Below are 19,215 nucleotides of genomic sequence, written 5' to 3' on the forward strand. Positions count from 1 at the left end.
TCAGACCTCTCCTCCCTAGACTGGTGTTTCTAGAAGACGCGGTGTAAAGAAGCGAGTGAGGAGCGGGGGGAAGCATGAACGACGCGGAGTGGGAACCGGACGGGAACACTAGTGGCGCTGGTTCTTGCACGGTAGCTGAGCCCACCACTGGTCTGCAGCCTCCGCCCCCTGTTTCTTAGGCTGTAGCTCGTGACGTCACGAGGAGGCGGGACCGACTTCGGCCTGGGAGGCGGAGCCAGTGGCGGGGCGGGGCGGGAGCGTCGCGAGGGCAGGCCGCGGCGGCCGCGGAGTAGCTAGCAGCCGCTTCCAGAGCTGGCCTGCGCCCCAGCCCTGATTTCCCATCCCGCGCCCCCTCCTCAGCCCCGGGCGCGCGCTCGCCGGGGCCCTTCGGGGCTGGCCGCTGAGCTAGCAGGCCGCCGGACCTACGCAGCGACCCGGAGCACCCTCCGGCCCAGGCGCACACGGAAGTGGTGAGTGTCACGGAGGGGAGGTGGAGAAGCCTGTGGCGGCCGCCGACGGCCGGGCGAGGGGCGCGGAGCCGGGCGCCGGCGGCCGACGCGGCCGCTGCTCTCCGTTCTCGGGAGTCGCGCACCCCCGGCAGCTCAGCAAGCGGGGCGGTGGACCGGGGGCCCGGGCGGGCTGGGGGCGTGTGGGTGCGGGCGAGGAAGCGGGGGATTTCCAGCCAAGCGGAGTCTGCTGGCGGCGGGGAGGTTGGGGGGCAGGAGCCCCACGCCAGGATGGGGGGGATGGTTAAGGCTCGCCGCCCCCTCCCCCAGAGCACACACCAAATTTTCATAAACAAGTCTGGAACGCGCTGACATCCTGTTTATACCACCCTGAGATACAGGCGCGGGCTTGAGGTCTGACGTTCCTCGCTCTTGCACCGAGAACTTGACCGCCAGCACTCTGGCATAATTGCTGTTGGGGTAGGGGCGGGAGGAGGTTTTCTCTGGCCTCAGGACGGAGGCCGAGGGTCTTCGCCGTTGTCCTCCTTTGCCATCTCAGCGAGGGAAAGTTTGTGAGATTTGGGGGCATGTCTGGGGCAAGGAGGGGGTATCTGTGGACTCAGGAAACGCCCCCTCCCCCTTTAGGGTCTTTTGGGACCGTGGCCTAGCAGCCAGCGAGGAGGGGGAAAGACACATCTTGGGCGAGAGGGCCTGGGAAGAGGAACAGTGAGAGAGAGCCACTGGGGGAAGTGCGAATCCTTCTGTAATGGGACTGAATAACTGAAACTAGGGCTGGTCTCTGGCCTCCTGTCTTACTCCTCAGACCCCATCCTCGCGTGGTCGCCAAGCATCAAAGGGAGATGTCGCTTTAGCAGGACTGGTAAACACCCCTCTCAAGTCACATCCCAAGGTTCTAGGGATGTGGGCTCCTTGGATGTGTGTTCATCACGGAACTTCTTTAGGGAGAATAGATAAAAGGTGTGATTATTGGCAGGTGTTCACATTTTTAAAACATTGTGTATCCTCTGAATTCCTGTGTGTCCGTTGGGGAAAGGAGCGAGCCACTTCTCTGATACGTGGCTGTGAACCGTTGGTCTTTAAGCCCAGGGTAAATACATGCTATTAACCTTTCTTTTCTTTCTTCCTTTTCTTTCTTTCAGAGTCAGAGTTTTTCTTTCAGTGGCAGGAGTTCACAGCGGTATAAAATTGTCATTGCTTCTTTCAGGGAGGAATGCATTAAAAACCTTGGACAGTTAAGTGAGGAGTAGAATGCAGAAACAATTAGATTTGACTGTGGAGTCTTTGTTGGCAATTTTTAAAGGAAAGGATCATGGGCATATACATGGTGCAAAAAAATTTTTCAGATGAGCATTTTATATTGATTAAATCCTTGTTCTTCCTTTTCCAAAACCCCATTTTGTGCTGTTTCTCCCTTTTGCTTTTGGTGGCTCTGTTTTCTAAGACCAGGGAGTCGTTCTCGCTGAAGGATCAATGTGTTCTTTTTTGTACTTTGTGGTGAAGGTTAATGGAGACCATAAGGGTACCAGACACTTGGGGTACAATATGCTGTGTATTATGGAGAAAATGTCTCCTGTATATATAGATCCAGATCACATTTAAAGTACATCATACCTGAGTGATTGTGGACATTATGAATAGGAATAATCACCACCTTAATAATTCTACTTATCATATTAACTGAGCACTTTCACTGTATCTTGATTTCTCTAAATAGCTACAAAAATGCATTTTTAAATCCAGAGATTGCAGTGTGATATTCTGCGTTGAATAAAAGCCAGTTTAGTTTCCCCATTCCATGATATACTAATTACAGTTATTAGGAAATGATGATGGAGGGTAAATAAATTGTACATATATAGGTAAAATAATTCACTTTCCAAAATATAACATATAACTACTTGCAAACTGCTATAATTTAAGCAGTCTTAGTGTCCGTTTAATACTGTACTTGTGACTATCTTTCTGGTCATTTGGTATCCACCCTTAGTACAGATTAAGATGAATTATGTTGCAAAATTTTTTCAATTCAGGAATTTGCTAAGAAGCTGCTAAAAATAAGGAATTTTGAGGGTGGAGTTGCTTTTGCAGGAATAGGGATTTGGATGAAATGGCATGAAGGAACTTAAATTGAGTGCTTTTAAATCAGATTGTTAGGTCTACCAGTTTAGATTCTGGGTTCACAAACACTAGTGGTTTCAACTGCAGACCACAAATTCTAGTAATGTTTTAAGGTTATCACTCAATTTCTTCTGAAAAGCTTTAGGTCATACATATATTTGGACAGAAACCCAACTGAAGCAAGTATTGAGAGCGTGTGTAGGTTTATATTCACTTTTCTAGAGGGAACACTAGTGTATAACTGCGTTAATAAGGTTCATTAGCAAAGACCAAGATCTGTGTTTTCTAACTCCTCTGATAAGTGTTTTTCCCCCTAAACCCATGTGTATCATTTTATATTTTTTATTACGTGTGTCCTTGTTGTGTTCTATGAGGTAATTTATGCTTTTCAGAAAATTTATCATCTGAGATGTAACTATTCGTACAAGGACATTTTTCTTGTTCATTTCCACATTTAAAGTTTTTTTTAAGTGAATGGGGAATTGGTTAATTAACTCAATGTCCCCGAACAAGCAGCATCTGATGCTTTGTGATTTCTTGTGGCTTAGTGGTATATGGAGCCTTGTCATAAAGTAGAGATGCCAAAAAGAACCTCTCAGATACTTTTAGACCAGTATTTCTCAGCTGGGTATGATTTTGTGCCCGAAGGGATGTTTGCATTTTCCAGAGACATTTTTGGTTATTACAAATTCGGGGGTGGTATGGGAGGGGGCAGTGTTGTTGGCATCTAATGGAAAGAAGTCAAGGATGTTCCTAAACATCCTATAATGCATGAGGCAGCCCACAGAACAAAGAATTATCTGGCTCAAAATGTCAGTAGCGCTGGGGTTGAGAAATTCTCTTTCGAAATGCCAGGTAGGAAACAAGAAGATAAGGGCTTCTGTCTTGGCAAATAGCTTCCCTTCAGTTCCCAATTTTCCTCATCTGTAGAATGGAAGTAAAAGTGTTCACCATTTCAAAAAGTTGTTGGGGGAAAATCAGTTAAATAATGCATGGAAACTATGAAGTGCCACACAAATATAATTGTTAGGAAGACATTTAAAAAATATTTTTTTTAACATTTATTTATTTTTGAGACAGAGAGAGAGCATGAACAGGGGAGGCTCAGAGAAAGAGGGAGACACAGAATCTGAAACAGGCTCCAGGAGCTGAGCTGTCAGCACAGAGCCCGACATGGGGCCCGAACCCACGAACCGTGAGATCATGACCTGAGCCGAAGTCAGACGCTTAACCGACTGAGCCACCCAGGAGCCCCAAGACATGATTTTTTAAATTGTTTAGATATATTAGTAGTTGACGAGCAAAGAGGTTAAGGTTATGGAGTGAAAAGATTGGATGGTTTGGTATTATTGAATTGTTACTAATTTTGGGGGGAAAAGGATTTATTTAATGTAGTTTTCTTATAACATAAACTTCAAAGCTCTATAATTTCTTTAAACCTAAGGATTATTTTTTCATCATAGCAAGAGGGAACACTCATTGTAGAATAATTAGAAAATTGAGGAAAGTGGAGGAGAATAGTCATCCATGGTCTACTCCCTTTCCCGTTTAAAGACCATTGAGTTCTTACCAATTTCTGGAAGAGTCCTTAAAATTGGAAGAAGAGCTAACGATGCGAAAAGGGGGAGCAGTGAAGGTGCTATTGACCAGAGAAGGTACTATTTGTTTCTAAGCCCTTCATTTTCTCTTTTTTGGTAATTACCACGTACAGGTAAAATGCATTATAGGAGACATTAGAAAAATTGGTTCATTGTTTTCATACTTTGTGGGCTAACCTCCAAGCCATGTTCTCACTCGGCATGTTGTTTCCTCTCTGCTTCTTGCTCTCCCCTGTACTCAGCTAGGTGTGCCACTATTGCTTCCTGTCTCGAAAACCCAGCGGTAACGTGGGGTTTTAAGCAGCTGCCATGTTGAAATGACTGGGTTTCAGGGGCAGGAAGCTACTTCCTATCAGTATTCTTCCCTCTGAAGTGCACCAGGTTTTTTGGTATTTTGGGGCAACAAGCAAGCATAAAACATGAAGTTCATTTCCATGATATATTTACTTCTAAGATTTTATGATCTGTGATTCTTAGCAGCTGGCAGCGGGTACACATTTTTCCTTGGTGCTCTGTGAATAAATTGCCCAGTCTGGAGGCGAGACTTGCATTAGAAGAAAAACGAAAATTTCTTTAAGTCTGCTCTAGCCAGAAGACAGAGCTGGTCTTTGTTGGGATATTTTTAATCTGTGGTAACTGAATTTATTTAACAGTAATATTCACACAACACTTTGTTCATTCCTTTATTCATTCAGTAAATACTTGTTGAGCCTGTGCTATGAATCTCAGGGAGTGAATAAACAGAAAAAAGCATGCAAAAATCCTTGCCTTACAGACTTTACAGTCTAGTGGAAGAAACTTGGAGTTGTTCATTCAGGGTTTCTCAGTTGTAGATTTTACACATGAAAAAAAGTAAATCCTTTTTTGTAACTGTAGCCAGGCTGCTTGTTTTGATCCGAGCTGTGACAATGTGGGCAACTTAAGCTTGTCTCCTTATCAGTAAAAAGAAATAAAGATGGTACCTACCTCTAAGCTTGTTGGGAGAATTGAATGACTATGCCTGAAGAGTTTGGATTGGTGCCAGGCACAAGGTATAAGCTAAACATTTGTGTTTTTATTTTTTTATTGGTGAGTGCTTTGGGTTAAAAACAAAGTGAAGAGCTTAAATCGTGTCCAGAATGCTTTAAGATGGTAGGGAGGGGCGCTTGGGTAGCTCAGTCATTTAAGCTTCCGACTCTTGGTTTCAGCTCAGGTCATGATCTCATGGTTCATGGGTGCAAGCCCTGTATTGGGCTTGGTGCTGACATTACAGAGCCTGCTTGGGGCTCTCGCTCTCGCTCCCTCCCCCCCACCCTACTTTCTCTCAAAATAAATAAACTTAAAAAAAAAAAGAGATGGCAGGGAAGTGTGACCCATTAAATACAAAACAGAGTGGCTAATACATTCTATATTAGAAAGGCTTCGACTAGAAATGGATAAACCAAAAAAGTTTAGGCACTTAAAGTATGCAGTTTCTGAAATCTAGAAGAATTTGTTATGTAGACAGCACCAAAGATGATAACACATTAGGTGTTGTATTTTTAAGGAAAAATGAGAAACAAAGGTGCCTTTAATTTAACTTTAAAGGTCATGCAAAGTATATAATTTGGTAGGAATGTATTAGACTTTCTGGGCAAGTCAGTATAAAGGTACGGTGTTGCTCTCACTGATTCAGTTTACTTAGGAAGTGGCAGAAACATAGGCATACCCTTTTGTAAAATGGTGTTTTCAGAGTTGTGTGCAAGTTAAAAATCTTACAAGTCAGATGATGTGTTAGGGAATTTTGCTCTTTAAGCAATTGTAAGAGTTTAAAGGAACTCTGAAGTATATATTCAGTTTCTCCTGAATTTTGTCTTACCAGTTTCTATTTCAGATATGTGCTTTCCAGAAGCAAGGTTTACCCAAAATACAAATTGCACAAGAAAGTTAGCCCTTCCTCCTAATCATATTTTAAATATACCTTTAGTTCCTTCTCAGTACTGTTTATATTGCATTTATATTCTCAAGAATAACAGTTGCCACGTGGTTGGAGAAGAGCTCTTGACATTTTCATCCCATGTTCTTTGATAACAAAGGTGTTAGTTGTATCTTTTCCTTGTCTTCTGGTAAAATTCTCTGATTTAACTTTGTGGAGGGGCAGCTCAAATGGTGAACAGGTTGGCCTGTAGGTATTTAAAAAATAAACTTAGGTTGATTATTTTCAGGTGCATTGGGTAACTCAGGCAAGTTTGTATATTTAAAGTAGAAATAGGTAAGAACATTTTGTAATTAACACAGCTCTTGTTTTTAATGGTGATTTAAAGGGCTTACGGCTATTAGAACTGACAACAGTTCATTCAATTAAGCACAATTATATCTGCAGACTTATTTGCAGTTAATTTGCTCAAGCTGTAGCAAGGCTGTAATTTTAGCAGTTTTTTTCAATAAGTAGAATTTAAAATCTTTATCGTAAGAGAAAAGACAAAAAAAAATAAGGAGAAAACAATCTGCCAAATGTATATTTTCCCAGTAAAAAATTTTGTTATTGAACAAGATTGTACACAGGGAGGCAGACACTAGCCCCCCCGCCCCCCCCCCCCCGCCCCGTTAAAGCCATTGTGTAAAACTAGGTAAGTCTGCTAATCACCGTATATGAGTTTTCTAATTGGAAAAATCATTTCATGTATTGTGGCATCTCCAAAGAATCCCATCTTTATACCTGTTTAGAAGGACCATTCATGCATGTTGGTTAGAGACTGCTGGATGAGCCTGAATATAAATTATAAGCCCACTTGATGTGGATTTAGGAAGTGGGCTGCTAGAGATGTACAAACTGGCTGATATAGAAATGCTTTCAGGTTTTCATGTTTATTCCTTTATTTAACTATTATCTGTAAATGTGTTATTATGTGAGAGCAAGATAGGCCTGATTTCTGCCCTCAGGAAACTTCCTTGCTAATGGAAAACACAATAATTCAACAATTCTACAACCTGTGTTACAACTATGCGAAGTACCAGTACTAGTTTGCTGTAGAGGTTGAAGGCAGTAAGAAGAGGGGGTCTCTATGGTATATTTTTAAATTTTTAAGTATTGAAATTTGAAGGGTGAAAGAGTTAGCCAGGCTAAGAGGATGAGGAGGTTTTTCCAGCTAAAGGAGACAGCATGTGCAAAGGACCTGAGGTGGAACCAACACTGCAGCTGGAGCAGAGGGGACAAAGATGCAGGCTGGTAAGGTTGGCAGGAACCTGATCAAGCAGGGTGCTTCTGGGCCATATTATCTTGGCCTTGTAACATAGCAGGGGAAATTGAAGGCTTTAAAACAGGGCATCAAGTGACATGATGGGACTTGAATCCTGTGTGAAAAAACGAAAGAAGGATTCCCTGATTGCTACCACCCCGGGAACATCTCTCTTCTCTCTCTGCCCTCTCTGCCAAATGCCTTGAAAGCCTTCATTTCCTTTCACTCAATCATGCTTTAATTCTTTGCAATCTGACTGCCACCTCCACACTCTTGAGACTTCTTCTTTGAGGTCACTGGTGACCTTCTTGCTGTCACATTTTGACACCTTTCTTCTGCTCTTGTTATCTAAAACATTTGATGCTGTTAACCCCTTCCTGAAAGCTGTCCCACAGCTCCACTGCTGTCTGGCTTCTGAAGCACATTACCTCTCTCCTTCCTTTCTTTGTCTTTACTCTCTTCTCTTTGGTGTCTTCTCCTCTTCTCATCTCTCCCTCTCCCCCAGTGAAGACTTTTCCCCAAGCTTCTGTGAATGGCAAGTCTCTTTTGTTACTGCAACTGTGTGGATGGCTTGCTTTCACCTGAGTTCCAGTTGTTGAGCACCCCTAAGTGCTATTCAAGGCACTGGGGATGCTCTAGGCAACAAGAGGAAAGGCCTCTCCTTAAAGAGCCACACTCCAAGATGTTAAATGTATCCATAAATAAACAAGATAATGTCAGGTGGTGATAAGTGCAATAAAGAAAATAAGATAATGAGTAGAGAATGCTTAAGTGGGTGGGAGAGGGACTTCCCCTGGGAAGTGACATTTGAGTTCAGGCCTGAGTAATAAGTGGGACCCGAGCCATGCCAGGATCTAGAGGAACATCCAGGCAGGGGGAACAGCAGAGGCCTAGGCCCCATTAGGAATGGTCTTTCCATTTCATGCTGTGCTCTCTTATCTGGATGTCTTACTGACACCTCTTATTTGACTGCTTCAAACTTGGTATCTCTCTTTCTGGTCCCGCCTTACCAATGGATGATTTATCTGTTCCTCGTAATACCGTCTCTGTCTGCTACCCTCAAAACCTTAGACCAGCGGTCAGAAAACTTTTTCTGTGAAGGAAAAGGCAGTAGATATTTTTAGCTTTGAGGACCATGCTGCTTTTGTCACAGCTACACAATTCTGTTGTAGAACTGAAGCAAATATAGACAGTATATAAACCAATGAGTGTGGCTATGTTCCAATAAAATTTTATGTATGGACCCTGAAATTTGAATTTTCACTTGTCACAAAATGTTTTTTCCCAACCACTTAAAAATGTAAAATTTATACAGCTTCTTAGCTGTCCAGAACAAGTGGCAGGCGGGATTTGGTGCGTGGGCCAAAGTTTGCTGCCCTTAGTGCTCCCTTCCAGTATTTGCACCTTTCACTGCTCAGTGGTCCCTGCCTTGAGCTAACTTTCTTCTGCCTGGTGATCCCAGCAATCTCTAATGTAGCCTCCCTGCCTGCAGCCCTTTCCCTCCAGTTTGTCCTCCACACAGATATTGAATAATCTTCTTGCAGCTGGATTCAGGTCATAGAATTTCCCTGACCACAAGCCTTCGGAAGCCCCTACTGTGTACAGAAAATACTCTAAACTCCACCTTGCTGTGGCATTCAAGGCTTCTTATGATAAGACCTCAACTTTTCAGCTTCTCCAATTTCTCTTCCTCTGCACTGTGCCAAAATAGATTATTTACTGTATTGCATTCAGCCTTAAACATTTCTTCTGTTTTTCTGCAGTCTTCTTTTTTTAAAATTGTTTTATTTATTTGTTTATTTACTTATTCATAGTGTGCATGCGTGGATTGGGGGAAGGAGCAGAGAGAGAGAGAGGAGAGAGACAATCCCAAGCAGGCTCCACACTGTCAGTGCAGAGCCCAACATGGGGCTCAATCTCACAAACCCATGAGACCATGACCTGAGCTGAAATGAAGAGTTGGGGACAATCAACCGACTGAGCTACCCAGGTGCCCCTGCAGTCTTCTTTTTTAATGTACTTTGCCTATGCCTTCTGCTCTCTCTGTCTGCCACATTTCTTTCACGGCCCCTTCAAATGTCCCTACTCCCTCCCCCTCATCCCAGCAAGAAGTTTGTATACATGTAGCACTTCAGTGGTGTGCAATCCTTTTTTTGAGGGCATCGTGTTCTGCCTTGTGCCTCAGTTCTTTTGTAGACTGGCTTCTACTGTACAGTCTCAAGGTCTTGGAGGCCAGAAACAGTCTCATTCACTGTAATATGGCCTTTCACAGTAGGCACGTGGGTGTTTATTGAATAAATGCTAAGTCCTGTGTAGATATATACAATATGTAGATGTTGTAAATGAGAATGTTTTGCTGATGGGAATTTGGTCAGATTAAATCCTTGAGTCTTATATAAAGAGGTACAGTTTTGTGAAAGCTTAGGTGTTTTGGAAGACATTAGTTGTATTCTTGGTCCTGTCAATATTGAGCTTAGATAAATACATTCAGGCAAATTACTGATGTTCCTCTTTAGGAATTGTTGTTTCCTTTTATAAAGAAAAGAATGCTCTTTAATTCATAATGTTTCCTTGCCTGAAAGCTCAGGGCCGAGTTATTTGCTTGTTTTAGCTTGCTATCTGTTTTTTCTGACAATAATCTCCTTGCCTCAGTCTCCCATCAGATCACTTGTCACATATGTTAAGTCCTTCCTCTAATGAGTGGTTCTGTCGTATGTGGCTTTTATATTCATGTAGGTAGCCTCAACGTCATTTTTGGTGATAGGATTATAAATAATAAATAGTAGCTCCTTAGTGTAACCATCCTGAAGTGACACCAAGATGGTAGAAGAGAAGTAACTGAGAAGAAACAGACAAAAAGGCTCTGGGGCAACATGGGAAACATGTTGTGGGTTTGGTGGAAAATGAGAAAATGAGTTTATAAGTGTCTTGTAATCTTTTGATTAACATATGCTTGGGGCAGGTTGTCTCCCAGGTTTGTGGGTGTGTAGCACATCTTTATCGATAGGAAGGAGAGGGAGCAAGAGGATGAAACTCAAGATTAGTGAACTTTTATGCCTGCTGTTGTATGTGCTTTGTATTTGGTATTTAATCTTTTCATAGAGAGTTGGATCTTAACAGCAGCATTTTCCAGATGAAGCAAACAAAGCTAATAAATAGCAGACCCAAAATTCAGATTTGAAGCCCTCTGGCATTAAAACAGATAAACACCCTTTCTACTCTTTCTACTCTATCCCCAGCTTTACTGAGATATAATTGGAAAACGCTTCTCTTAGAAGAACCCTTTGTACTATCTGGTCACTTGTCTCTTTGTTTTGTGTGTATGTTTTGTTTTGTTTTTTTTGTTTTTGCTGTTTTGGCATTTAAACCAATGGAACTTGTTTCTGTCCCATTTTATAGCTTAATGCTTCTGAAGCAGTTTTTGCCTCTCCAAAAAGTGCCTCTCCGCACCTGTATTGTGTTTGGTATTGTTAGATGCTAAGTAATAAAGAGGATCTGAGAGGATTTTACCGTGAGGGGATGGGGGTGAAATAGGCAACTGGGTTCATTTAGCTGTCCTAAACAGAGTTTTCAGTACTTTCGTGTGAAATCTTTTTGACAGTGTAAATCCAACTTGATTTACTGTTATTTTTTATTACCTGATTATTATATAGTATGTTCCATGATTACAGGTTTGGATCTAGATGTGTTGTGAAAAGCAGGCTGGACTTGGAACCAGCAAGAACTGGGTCTGAGGCTGTCCTCTGCCACAGCTAGGTCTGTGACTTTGGGTTCATAATTGACCCTCAGTTTTTCTCAGCTGTAAAATGGATTTACTAGTGCCTATCACAAAGGTAGTTTTGTGAAGGTTAAATGCGGTAGAACACATGAAATAACTTCAGACGGCACCTGGGATTCGGCAGCATTTAATAAATGTTAGTTTCCCACTCCAACTGAAAATTGCCAGGGAATGTGTAAATGATTGTAATGTTTGCATGTTTATAAATGGGAACTTGATCGATAGATCATACTCAAGTTATGAACTTGTGATGCAGGAAACCTCCTAATGCAAATGGCTGGGTTCCCACTGCTACAAAAACATCAGTATAACATAGTGGCTCAGACTTCCAAATCTGGAACTAGAATCTGTGGGTTTGAATTCTGCTTTATTTTACTAGCTTTTCGATCCTGGGCAAGTTACTCAAACTCTTTGTGTCTTGGTTTCCTCCTGTGTAAAATGGGGATAATGATAGCACCTAGTTTTTAGGTTGTAAGGATTACATGAGCATATGCATGAGCATGTGTGTGTACGTGTACCAATACTCCATAGGGTCTGTCACTACTATTTACTCTCACTCCTGTCTTTTCCTCATTGTGTAGACAGACCATAAATCCCTGGAAAATCCTTGTAATTCCCTGCCGTGTCTTCTCTTATCAGGGGAATCCTCTGTGCATTATAGATCTATCTTTTCCCTCTATCTTCAGTCCCTTTTTAGCTACTTCATTTTAACTGAGGCTGTCGTTTTCTCATATGCTCTTCCTTGTACATTTCTTGTCTAGACGCTTAAAAAAAATGGCTTTGTTTTATGTGGAAACTGAAAATTTTCTAATAATGATAAACCCAGCTATGTGTTAAGGATACTTTTATGCCAGGGAAGATGAAAGCCATAAAGTCTCAAGCAGATTTTAAAAAAAGTGTATAAACTACTTTATTGTGTATTGAATGCTTACTCTGTGCCAGACATGAAGTTCAGTACACTGAGGCTAAGAATGACCAAATATGTTTAAAGACACCCAGGTTTGTTTTTTTTGGTTTTTTTTTTAATGTTTATATTTGAGAGAGGTGGAGGAGCAGAGAGAGAGGAGAGGGGAACAGGATCTGAAGCGGGCTCTGTGCTGACAGCAGAGAGACCAACGCGGGGCTGGAACTCACAAAGTGCGAGCTCATGGCCTGAGCTGAAGTGGGACGCTCAACGGACTGAGTCATACAGGTGCCCCTAAAGGCACCCAGTTTTTTTTTTTTTAATTTTTTTTTTTTAACATTTATTTATTTTTGAGACAGAGAGAGGCAGAACATGAACGGGGGAGGGGCAGAGAGAGAGGGAGACACAGAATTGGAAGCAGGCTCCAGGCTCCGAGCCATCAGCCCAAAGCCCGACGCGGGGCCCGAACTGACGGACCGCGAGATCGTGACCTGAACTGAAGTCGGACGCTTAACCGACTGAGCCACCCAGGCGCCCCTAAAGGCACCCAGTTTTTAAGTGGAGGAACCTAGATTTGATTGAAGTGAGGCCTCCCTGACCCTTGGTTTCAAAATTCCTGAGGTGAGTTGCCTTAAAGCCGACAGCCACCTCCTCCCCACTCCGTCTGCACCCCTTATTAACCTACTCTCTGCTTTCCCTTAAGCTCCAGCTTTCAAGGTGACAAGATCACTCACAGTTCTCTGGCTGCAGTAATGTTTCCTGCTCCTTTTGCAAGGCAGATGTATAGTATTTCAGTTGCTGTATGTGTTAAATTGGTCTTTTGTGTGTTGGCTTGGAAACCTAGCCACATTTATAGCAGTGCGTGTTGGGGGAAAATGTGCTTTAAATTTCAGACAGCCTACTGGGAGCAAATTTTCAAAAAGGCAAAACCATTTATAAACTAGAGGTACCAATGTATTTGAGTATACATTACCTGCGTTGATACACTTGAAAGGCTTATATGTCATGCCTGAACTAGGCACGTTCTGGAATTTATACACATTATTACACTTCTGCTTAGCTGTCTGTTCTCATCTGTGCCTGACCTTTGTATCCCCAACCACCACCATTGTGTTTGGCACATACTAGGACCCTATGAAGAGACCTATTTAGTCCTCTTTAAAAATCGATGGCTTTTTATACTTTTCTGTATGTTCGATATAGTTCAATAAAAAAAAAAAATCAATGCAATAAGGGTCAGGCAACATAGAAGGAGGGATGTTGCCATGCAGTTACTGATTAGATGAAAATACTGCTTATGCTAGACCGAGTTGAAGCATTGAAAGGTATTTGGGAGCCAGACACTTAGACAATATTGCTTTGATTATTGGAAGGCAAGGAAAGCAGTCAAACGAGTTCTTTCTTGGCTTGGAGTCTTGTTTACTTTTCTCAGGTTGAAGTGATAGCTCTAATGGTTTTAAGGAATCAGGGAGACAGGTCTGCCATGAACCCAGCGTATTGGGTTCTAAGTTTATAAACATTTTCTAGTTGGTGTTGTTTAAAGGTTTGTAGTACACAGTGATCATAAAATCTTATAATAATTGTAAGAGTTGGAAGAAATTGAAGTCACCCAGAGATACTTCCCCAGTTTTATAAGAGAAAACTAGGAATAAGAGCATTTGTATGGCTTGCTCAAGACCTCAGTGGGCCACCACTTCTGTGTTTTATTTATTTACTTATTCATTCGTTCAACTGTTTATTTTTGAAGTAGAGAGAGCGCGAGTGGGGAAGGGAGAGAGAGAGAGAGAGAGAGGGAGGGAGGGAGGGAGGGAAGATCTGAAGTGGGCTCTGCACTGACAGCAAAGAGCCCGATGTGGGGCTCAAACTCGTAGAACCACGCGGTCATGACCTGAGCCGAAGTCAGATGCTTAACTGACTGAGCCACCCAGGCGTCCCTTTGTGTTATTTTTAAAATACGACCTCATGCAGAATTTGTGATTGAGTGGTAAAATGATATAGAAAGTACTGACATGTAGAACTTAAGAAACTAAATGCCCATTTGTTGAAATAGTTCTGAGAAGTTTAAGATGTATTTGTGGGTGAAAGATTTAGAGATTATTTAAGAGCAGTGGGGGTTATGTAGGGTCCAGCCATTGGACAGTGGACATTGTGAAGTGCAGTGTCTTGTGGGAGAAGAGCGATCATGCTGCTCTCTTTGGCTCTTGCCATATTGGAAGTTACAGAGGTTAGGGACCAAGTCTCTCTTGATTATCCATTAGTCCCAGTCAAGCCCTATCCCTGCTGCCAAGCAGACGGTCAGTAAGTATTACTGAACACGTGAATGCCAATTATAAGATGCTAAGTATGGGTTTGTGTTGTGTAAGTTTGATTGTTTTGGCTGGCATTTCTTTTTTATGTTCCTTTTATCAGGAGAAAAGCCACTTTACCAAGCATTGCCAGCCTGTTAGACCTTAATGGAGGTAACAGTTAATATTAAGAGCAGCAAAAACAAAGTATTGTGAGGTCAGGGAGATAAAAAGGTGTTCGGTATAACTTTCATTTGAGACTTAAGGCAGCTGAGATTCAGAGGAGTGAAGCAATTATGAGCTAGCCTGGAGCCCTGTACTCTCCCATTGTGCCCCAGGGCTGCACTTGACTGCTGGTGACTGGTTTGGGGGGACAGCACAAACTGTGATGCCTTCTTCTGTTGCAATCCGCTCAAGTTCATCTGCTCACCCACTGGCTCCTCTGTCCACCTGGCTCCACAGAGCCTCCCAGAGGCTTAGAATTTATGCCTGTTGTCTTCTGGTCACACTCAAGGCCCTAATCACATAGCTGAGTCAGAATGACCTGTCCTTGACATCTTGCAATGAGGCCTGATCTTACCATATTCTCACTGTGGGAATGAAGCCTCAGGAAGTAATTCAGTCCAGGTATTTATGGCTGAAACAGGTGCCTTAAAGCAAGATAGTCTGCTCACCTTGACTTGGGACTCTGAGGAGAGAGGTTTTTACTTCCTCTTTTGACCTTTACCTTAAGTCATTTCAAAGCTATAGCCTACAAATGCAAAATAATCGTAACTGTTTGATTTTCTAGAAGTAAGATACATATGCTGTAGAGTCTTTTGTATTATGTTTAGTCTCTTTTTCACAGTATAATACCATTTATTTTACAAACTAGTTACCCAAACTATATATTCTTTATGTACACGTATATGTAACAGATACATAGAAAACTAATGATGGCAACTGAAATTATTATTTTATTTGAATATTTTGAAGGTACATGAGAATACATTTATTTAATGTTTCTATAATTACAATATTTACTTTTAAAGAGATTATAATGATTATAAATATAGGAATTTAAAAATGGTATATTAATATGAAGCTGTCAGGGCCATCTTAAAAATGCCATAAAATGAAATGAAATAATGAAATAAAACTATTTCTACTCAAAGGTGGCTTTTATTGTATCAATAATTAGAATTCTTTTTACTATTAACACTATTTAGGTGATATGTCAACTGCTAACCCCTCTTATTTTCCATTTAAGCTTTATTTTTACAATACTTCTCACACTATGAAATTAAATACTCTATGGAAGTCTATACTGGCTCATCCCTGTCACCATTAAAGTAAAGATCTTCTGCACACACTATATAAAAAAGTATATGCTTTTATATACTCTTCAAGGCATCCACTAATTTTATTTTATTTTATTTTTAAAATTTACATCCAAATTAGTTAGCATATAGTGCAACTATGATTTCAGGAGTTGATTCCTACCCCTTACCCATTTAGCCCATCCCCCCTCCCACAACTCCTCCAGTAACCCTCAGTTTTTTCTCCATCTTTAAGAGTCTCTTATATTTTGTCCCTCTCCCTGTTTTTATATTATTTTTGCTTCCCTTCCCTTGTGTGCATCTGTTCTGTGTCTTCAAGTCCTCATATGAGTGAAGTCATATATTTGTCTTTCTCTGGCTAATTTCACTTAGCATAATACCCTCTAGTTCCATCCATGTAGTTGCAAAGGGCAAGATTTCATTCTATCTAATTGCTGTGTAATACTCCATTGCATATATGTGTGTTTGTGTGTGTGTGTATGGGTGAGGGGCACATCTTTATTCATCCATCAATGGACATTTGGGCTGTTTCCATACTTTGGCTATTGTTGATGGTGCTGTTATAAACATGGGGGTGCATGTGTCCCTTTGAAACAGCACACCTGTATCCTGTGGATAAATGCCTAGTAGGGCAATTGGTGGGTCGTAGGGTAGTTCTATTTTTAATTTTTTGAGGAACCTTCACACTGTTTTCCAGAGTGGCTGCACCAGTTTGCATTCCCACCAGCAGCGCAAAAGAGATCCTCTTTCTCCGCATCCTCGCCAACATCTGTTGTTGCCCGGATTGTTAATGTTAGCAGTTCTGAGAGGTGTGAGGTGGTATCTCATTGTGGTTTGGATTTGTATTTCCCTGATGATGAGTGATGTGGAGCATTTTTTCATGTGTCAGTTGGCCATCTGGATGTCTTCTTTGGAGAAGTGTCTATTCCTGTCTTTTGCCCATTTTTTCACTGGATTATTTGTGATAAATTCTCTATAGATTTTGAATACTAATCCTTTTTCTATGTCATTCGCAAATATCTTCTCCCATTCTGTTGGTTGCCTTTTAGTTTTGCTGATTGTTTCCTTTGCTGTGCAGAAGCTTTTCATTTTGATGAGGTCCCAATAGTTCAATTTTTGTTTTTGTTTCCCTGGCCTCTGGAGACGTGTTGAGTAAGAAGTTCCTGCAGCAAAGATCAAAGAGGTTTTTGCCTGCTTTTGCCTCGAGGATTTTGATGGCTTCCTGTCTTACATTTAGGTCTTTCATCCATTTTGAGTTTATTTTTGTGTATGGAGTAAGAAAGGGTCCAGGTTCATTCTTCTCCATGTCACTGTCCAGTTTTCCCAGGACCACTTGCTGAAGGGAGTGTCTTTATTCCATTGGTTATTTTTTCCTGCTTTGTCCAAGATTAGTTGGCCCTACGTTTGTGGGTCCATTTCTGAGTTCTCAATTCTGTTTCATTGATCTGAATGACTGTTTTTGTGCCATATGTTTAGTTTCTATAGACACTAGGTAGGCACTTGCATTTTTAGTTGTTTATCTAAAGAGTTTTTTTTTTTTTTTTTTAATTTTAGATACTTTGTTTAGCTGGTCTATTATGTTCAACAAGTAGTTACAGTTTCATCTGGAATACTGTTAGCCATTCTTTTATTTACTTGCAGAGAAGTCAGGATGTCAGCCTAAATTGGTGCTTCCTAGGCAATCACTTGAAACTTGCTATAGTACCTGAATTCTTCTTTTAAAATTTTATTTAGCATTTTAAAGAAATTAAGACAAATACTATACGTGAATTTTAGAAAAATTAAATGAAAATTATTTTTACCTGACCTATCACTCAGATAAACATTTTTGTTATTTTAGTGTTTATTATGTCAGACTTTGTTTCATGCATAATGGACCTATAAATTTAAAAAAAAAATCAAGGAGATCGTAGAACATAATGCTGTTTTGTAATCTGTTTTTTTTCACCAAGTGGTTCCTCACAATTTTATCCCCATATGGTAATAATTTTGGTTAGGGTGACCTAATGTTTTATGGTACATAGTTTTCCTTCTAAAGTGCAACATGCATTGTTTGTTTTTCCTACTGTAAATAATCCTATTGAAAACATCTTTATGCCTCCATTTTTGTGTACTTTTCTGATTGTTTCCTTAGGAGGCTGTGAATGGTATTGCTTTGTGAAATTTTTTCACATTTTAAGATTTTGGATACTTATTTATGTCATGGTTTAAAAAGCATCTGCTGTGCTCTAATGGAAACATCATAAATCTGCCCAGTTGGTGTTGTACAATAGGTTGCATAGGTTCTTTGGTGAATGTATGGTTGTGGGGATTTTGGATTCCTGAGCAGTGTTTCTAATGGTTAGATTTCCCCGGAGTACCATAAACATTCTGGGCTGCCAGATTCCAAGATTTACTTTGAAGCTGTGAGGTGGAAGCCACCTTAAATACTTAAATAGTGGGAAGATAATCTGTGGAAGAGACAGGCTTTATCATTGTGTGTTTACCAGGTGTGTTGTAGTGAACCTTGGAAAGTCTTCCAAGTAAAATAGGGACTTCTTTTTCCCCCTTATGATTAAAATACTTTCTGCTAATCTTTCATGACAAAGAGAGACACCCAAAAGCAATTTCAGAAGACAGATCTTTTACTGATCAGTGGTTATCAAGATTTCACATGGATAGTATTCTCAGTGTTCTCAAGTTATTTTATCAGTCAGGTCTGTTTCAGTGAAATAAGCAAGGCTAGTTTATCTTTGCAAAGGCTTGCTACAACAAGCTCATAACTGTATTCCCTGGGGAGCAAAGAATACTTTTAAGATTTTGCTTTAGGCATCTCTGTGCAGCCTTATGCTATGAGCCTTTCAGATTGTATATGTGAAACTGGTGTGACATTAATTCTAGCATGACAGCTTTTCAGATAGTCTTTTTGCTTAAGTCAAAGTCTGCAGCGCTAACACCATGCTGGGTACATTAATTTCTTTTCTCTTTATTTGCTCCTTTCTCCTTGCCTCCTGATTTATACAAGAGAGTCATTATACCTAAGCGGTCCTACAATTTTTTGATTAGATTTATATTTGATAAAATTAAACTGTGTCAATAATTAATGAAAACCAAACCAAGGGAACCTATGTTAATAGAGCATTGAGTTGAAGACCTGGTAGAGGGCAAAGTTCTTAGAGCACAGATGAGAGATCCTATCTGTGTATTATCTTCCTGTTCTTTGACTTCAGTGTTCACGTGTTCCTTCCAAAGCCTCCGTTTCAGGGTAATAAAATAGGCACTCTTTTCTATGTTATACTTCAGGTAATTTAGAAACATTGATACTTCTAATTCAGTCTATTTCGGTATGAGCCTTTAATGCTTTGTAAATCTCTCCTTCTATATATAATCTAGTGTAGATTTAATGATTTTTTAAATTTATGTTTTTTCTTCATAAATGTAATAGTACTCAGGCCTAACATAATGCTGTATTTACCAACTGGAAAGATGATGTTAAATTTGAAATTATACTCACAAAATTATGGAATTGTGTACTACTGTTCTAATAAAGGCATGTGATACTGCAGATAA

The 19,215-nt window shown here is 40.8% G+C and overlaps 1 protein-coding gene across 3 annotated transcripts in view; it reads left to right on the plus strand.

Annotated features, from left to right (window-relative positions):
• The window catches only part of JAK1 (Janus kinase 1), a 254,071-nt gene that overhangs the window by 107,592 nt on the left and 127,264 nt on the right, over positions 1–19,215 (plus strand). For 2 of the 3 annotated variants that reach the window (XR_007154956.1, XM_047872102.1), the window contains exon 1: positions 245–470. The exons of the other annotated variant lie outside the window; for it this stretch is intronic. The gene's annotated coding sequence lies outside the window, so the exon portion shown is untranslated. Of the gene's footprint in view, positions 1–244; positions 471–19,215 lie in introns of those variants that run through there. 3 annotated transcript variants of the gene reach the window in all.

The sequence above is a fragment of the Prionailurus viverrinus genome, chromosome C1 (genome assembly GCF_022837055.1).
Source record: "Prionailurus viverrinus isolate Anna chromosome C1, UM_Priviv_1.0, whole genome shotgun sequence".
NCBI lineage: Eukaryota > Metazoa > Chordata > Mammalia > Carnivora > Felidae > Prionailurus > Prionailurus viverrinus.